The following is a 6,247-nucleotide window of genomic DNA, read 5'->3' on the forward strand; positions in this document are numbered from 1 at the left end:
TGTGGCACATAAACACCATGGTATACCAAGCAGCCATAAAAAAGAAAAAGATCATGTCTTTTGCAGGAACATAGATGGAGCTGGGGGCCATTTTTTCTTAGCAAACTAATGCAGGAATAGAAAAGCAAATACTACATGTTCTCACTTATAAGCTGGAGCTGAATGGTGAGAACACATGGACGCAAAGAGGGGAACAACAGACACTGGAGCCTATTGAAGGTGGATGATGGGAGGAGGGAGAGTATCAGGAAAAATAATTATGGGCACCAGGCTTCATACCTGGGTGATAAAATAATGTGTACAACAAACTCCTATGGCACAAATTTACCGAAATCACAAACCTGCATATGTACCCTGAATTTAAAATAAACCTTAAGAAGAAGAATTTCTTTCAAAAAATTTGTTAAATGTTTCATAAATACTGGAATCTCCACTATTAGACAGTCATTTCAAACAACACTAATTTCAGATGATCCCTTTTATTTAGACACCATGCATTTCTTTGTTTTGATCTAAAGTCACTGTCTTATATCAGCCTACTTTTAAAAAATTCTACTTAAAATATGTTTATAGTTTTAAAATAAATATATTGCCAGCTTGGAGAGATGTGGGGTACTTGTCTATATGCATTCATTATTAATTCACTACAAAGGCGGTGGCAGCCACCACCAGAGTTCTTATGCCTCCTTTTGTGGAAGCCATCAATTCATTATTTAACATGTATTTTATGTATGACCCATTCCAGGGCTTCCCGGCCTTTGTTAGCATTTGAAAATATCGTTCTTGCCATCAGTTCTTCAAGGTAACTGTTGAGGCTGCCTCCTTTCAGTGATTATGGCTTCTTGAGTCAAAATAATTTTTTTCTGTGTCCTGAGGATGTGGTTTGTATATAAGTCTCTCATCTACTGAAACCATGTTTTAAGTGAAATATTAGTAGATTTAAGTTCCATTGCTTTTTCTATAGGATTAACTACAGAATATTCTAGCACATATGTTTTGTTTCTTGCTGTACTAATAAGAGACTTGTAGTTCCCACTCTGTGCAGAGAAGTCTGTGGCTGTGCAACTCTTCATTGGGATCTATAGGTCTGTCCAACACATCAACCCACACCATGCTCTGGTTCATAGGGCTTTTGCGTATTTGTGCATTGCAACTGTTGTAACGATTTCCCACAGGTGGTCAAAGATTGCTCTGAAGTCCAGATCTTGATGGTGCAGGCAGTCCAGGAGATGTCTGGACAGTGCAGGGGAAAATGAGGCAAAGAGGCTACACCTGCCCCACTGTACCCCCAGCACCCCAACCAGCTTCGCAGTAGGCAGGTGCCATCGGCCTCATGTGAAGGACATTCCAACCCTCTCTCCCACCCTTATTACAATGTAAACTTTAAATTATTTAAAGGAGGGGTCCCCAACTCCTCAGACAGTGCACCTGTACTGGACCCTGGCCTGTTAGTGAGGCAGGAAAATAGGGTCTGGGAGCCGGGAACATAAAGCGCATTCACACTTCAGCTACAACAGGAAATATCCTCTCCATAGGGCATACACTGAGCAAATGACTTTGTAACTTTACTTCATCCTCTTCATTTACATAGGGCATACCCCAAATAGAGGGTATTTAAACTCACAAAAAACTCTGTAACAGGGCCTTCGAGCCTCTATGCTCAGGCCCAATCACACTGTGGAGTGTACATTTGTTTTCAATAAATCCCTTCATTCCGTCCTTGCTTTGCTTGTGCATTTTGTCTAATTCTTTGTTCAAGACGCCAAGAACCTGGATACCCTCCACCGTTAGCATTAGGAGCCCTGTGGCACAACAGGAGGGGAGCGTCAGGCAGACCAGCGTTACCACCTGAGCTCCACTTCTTGTTAGATCGGCAGAGACATTAGATTCTCATAGGTGCACGAAGCCTATTGTAAACTGCACATGCAAGGGATCTACCTTGTGTGGTCCTCCTGAGAATCTGACGCCTGATTATCTGAGGTAGGGCAGCTTCATCCCCAAACTATCCCTGTCTACCAACCCCCATCCATGGAAAAATTGTCTTCTACAAAACCAGTCCCTTGTGCCAAAAAGGTTGGGGACTGCTGATTTAAAGAACACTGTTAATGTCTGTTCCCTACCTTCATCCGGAGGGCCACGGTACGTCTTGAAGCAACTCCAGCAAGTGACCCAGCTGTCCCCTCCCACCCTGCTAGTATCCACAGCTCCTCAAAGGCCCCCTGGAATTTAAACTAAAGCATGATCGCGCCACTGCACGGCAGCCTGGGGCTACCCAGGAAGACTAGCGAGACCCCAGCTCAAAAAAAAAAAAAAAAAAAAAAAAAAAAAAAAAAAAAAGTTCTGAGCTGGGTCCCTGCCCCCTTTCTGTCTGCTTCAGGCCCATCTATACCAATCTTGATTTACCAGCTCAAAATCAATTCCACGGGTGGAGAACAGGGAAAGGATTTAATTAATGTGTACAGTTTCAATGGAAGAACTATCATAATTGTGAGTACATCAGGAACGGTGAGTTCCTTAACACATTACATATTATTCATTCCATGAAGAGAGTTTCTCTAAATGAAAAATGTTTAGGACGTTCAGGAGGGGAAGAACAAATTAAGGAATGATCTCCAGAGCAGAGGCCTCAAGGCTCTTGTGCGTGCAGGGCACAGTTCCAGTGTAAAAGTCCGCAGGGACAGTATGAGGGTCCCCACTGAGGTGCCTCGGGCTCCTTCCAGGGCAGTGTTCGTTGAAGCAGGTCGTACCACAGGCTTGCTGAAAGGCTGGGGTTCCTCTCCTTTCCGGGTTCCTTCCTGATGGAATCGTGGATTTTCAGCAGCTTCCGGGGGCGGCCTGGACTGCAGAGGTCGCCATGGGCTTGTGTCCTTCCACCTGCGCAGGCGCTGGCATCTCCAGGCTTCATCAGACCGCTTTGGACCTCGCCGTAGGTAGCATTTGCGTCTTCTTGAGGTGACTGAAGCCCGTCTTTGGTTTCAGCCATTGATTCCTCAACATGGGAGTCTCGAGGCCGTTTTTGGCCCCTCTCATCTCTGGGAAGGGCTCCGTGCCCGGTGGAGGCGCAGTGCTGCAGCCAGCCCGCAGCAGAGCTCCGGTAGAGCTGATGGCATTGGCAGGAATGGCGACTCAGCACAGGGAAGTTATCCAGTGCCCAGGCCCAAGCTTGCTCTCGGTTCAGGTCCCGTGGCATGTGGGGCTCTTCCAAGGTTGGTGGATGGAACTCCATAGCCTCAGCCTCGAAAGGCTTGACTAGGCCCAGCCGTAGCTAGTCTAGGAAAAGAGCAAATGGCTCAGTCCATCACCGACTGTGGGCTTTTATAGCATTCTGTCTTGTATAGGAAGTCGTATACCAAAATTCAATCTTGTGGGGATTAACACTTTTTTACCATGCTAATTGCTTCAGACTGTGATAAGATTATGGTAAAAATTTTATTATTCTGGGAAGTCCTTGGGTTTTTATTGGATCAGGCAGTAATAGGGTGGGGCAGGGGAGTGAGAGAATGGGTCCAGTTATTGGCAGTTTCTTTCTTTCTTTTTTTTTTTTGAGATGGAGTCTCGCTCTGTCGCCCAGGCTGGAGTGCAGTGGCCGGATCTCAGCTCACTGCAAACTCCGCCTCCCAGGTTCACGTCATTCTCCTGCCTCAGCCTCCCAAGTAGCTGGAATTACAGGCGCCCGCCACCTCACCCGGCTAGTTTTTTTGTATTTTTTAGTAGAGACGAGGTTTCACTGTGTTAGCCAGGATGGTCTCGATCTCCTGACCTGGTGATCCACCCGTCTCGGCCTCCCAAAGTGCTGGGATTACAGGCTTGAGCCACCGCGCCCAGCCTGGCAGTTTCTTATATCAATAAGAAATTGGCAGTTTTCAATATTTCAATATTTCACAATTCAGTGAGATGTGAGGTGTGCATCTCTAATAGGTTAGTTTCATCAAATTAAGGGAATTCACTGTTTCTAATTTGCTAAGATGACTTTTATATTAATAATGAAGCAGGGTTGATTTAAAAAAAATTTTTGTTATCTACTGAGATAATCATTTATTTTTTCTGATGTTAATGTGGAGATTACAGATTGATTTTCAAATTCCAAACCAATGTTGAACTACCAATAAACTCAATTAGATTATGATGCATTTATTAAAAGTATATTACTGTATTCAGAATTCTAACATATTGTTTATAATTTTGCCCTGTGATTGGGAAATATATTGGCTGATGGAAAAATTGAGGAGGGGGCACTAGCATAATGCATAAAATGGGCATAAAAAACTTAACTTGTTGATATTTAAAAAGGTACTCTGAAATAATGTTAATACAGAGTGAGTTTTTGAGGATTCCAACAGCAGGAGAGAAACAGTGAGGTACGTGAGGTGAGCAGAGAGGCATATTTTAAAGGCCTGTCTTCCCCCAAGAAACATCACTAAAATAAACACTTGTGTGAGATTGCTTTATTCAAGAGTGCTGTCGTTAGAAAGTGGGAGTGAGAAGAAAGAGGAGAGGGGCAGGGATGAGCATATTTAATGCTGTGCTTCCTAGTTGTCCAAGCTTGGTATTAAGCATGACCAGAGGTGACTTTATTATTAAACCAATAAAGTTTAACTGGAAGTTAAACTTCCAAAGAGTTTGTAAAACATTTATCCTAAAACATTTTTTTAATTCTCTCAAAGAGAATCCCCTACTAGCTGTATGAACATTGACTCCACAAATTTGAAGCTACTCTGAACAACAATGGTTGCTTGATCTGATGAAACCATCTTCTGAGAGGCCTTATGAATAACTGCTTCTCGGCACAGTCCACTTAGGAGGAAGAAAAGAATGGAATATATCCACTCTTGGTGAAATAACACAATTCTCACAACAAAAGACTGCTGTGTACCAAACAGAAGAGAGAGGGCACACTAGTATTGAGTTGGCATTCACATATTTACATGCCTGTAAGGTAGCCTGACAACTACAAAGTTAGGCCACATTGCTTACATTTTCAGCAGGGCAAGGGGAAGCATGATGAATTCCTCTCTCTTTTCTTTTCTTTTCTTTTTTTTTTTTTTGAGACGGAGTCTTGCTCTGTTGCCCAGGCTGGACTGCAGTGGCCGGATCTCAGCTCACTGCAAGCTCCGCCTCCCGGGTTTAGGCCATTCTCCTGCCTCAGCCTCCCGAGCAGCTGGGACTACAGGCGCCCGCCACCTCGCCCGGCTAGATTTTTGTATTTTTTAGTAGAGACGGGGTTTCACCGTGTTAGCCAGGATGGTGTCGATCTCCTGACCTCGTGATCCGCCCGTCTCGGCCTCCCAAAGTGCTGGGATTACAGGCTTGAGCCACCGCCCCCGGCCCCTCTCTCTTTTCAAAGAAAGAGAGAACACCTTACAGTAATATCTTGCTATCTTCTGAGAGACCCTCAGCTCATTCAGGAGGTACTTTTAAGAAACATCTACACATTTGTCCCATCATCTTGGATAAATTACTACAGTGTATAAACTTGAGATTTGGCTTTATCTTTAGAGGGACTAATCTAAATTCCAATAGTTCAACTATGGATTCAGACTAACCATATTAAATGTGATGTTACTGTTGTATTTCTTTTATGGTTTTTAGGAAAAGAAACAAAACCCTCTCAAATAGTATAAGCATAAAAAGATTTATTGTGGTATAAAGGTCATTAAAATCTAGGACAAGCACAGTGGCTCATGCCTGTAATCCCAACAGTTTGGGAGGCCGAGGCGGGTGGAAAATGAGGTGTGGATCTCAAGACCAGCCTGACCAACATGGTGAAACTGCATCTCTACTAAAAATACAAAAGTAACTTGACGTGGTGGCATGTGCCTGTCATCCCAGCTACTCAGGAAGCTGAGGCAGGAGAATCACTTGAACCCGGGAGGCGGAGGTTGCAGTGAGCTGATATTGCGCCACCACACTCCAGCCTGGGCAACAAGGGCGAGACTCCATCTCAAAAAAAAAAAAAAAAAAAATCTGATAGAGGCCAGCTGTGGTGGCTCATGCCTGTAATTTGAGCACTTTGGGAGGCCGAGGCAGGTGGATTGCTTGAGGTCATGAGTTTGTGACCAGCCTGACCAACATGGTGAAACCCCGTCTCCACTTTCTTATAATTTTTAAAGAAAAACTTAGCTGGGCGTGATGGCAGGCGTCTGTAATTCCAGCTACTTGAGAGGCTGAGGCAGGAGAAAAGCTTGAACTTGGGAAGCAGAGGTTAAAGTGAGCCGAGATTGCGCCACTGCACTCCAGCCTGGGTGAT

At 44.3% G+C, this 6,247-nt stretch overlaps 1 pseudogene; it reads right to left on the reverse strand.

Annotated features, from left to right (window-relative positions):
- Positions 1-636: 636 nt before the first annotated feature.
- Positions 637-1,794, reverse strand: LOC105487505 (PRELI domain containing protein 3B pseudogene; annotated as a pseudogene).
- Between the last annotated feature and the right edge of the window lie 4,453 nt (positions 1,795-6,247).

Source organism: Macaca nemestrina, chromosome 6 (genome assembly GCF_043159975.1).
Source record: "Macaca nemestrina isolate mMacNem1 chromosome 6, mMacNem.hap1, whole genome shotgun sequence".
Taxonomy (NCBI): Eukaryota; Metazoa; Chordata; class Mammalia; order Primates; family Cercopithecidae; genus Macaca; species Macaca nemestrina.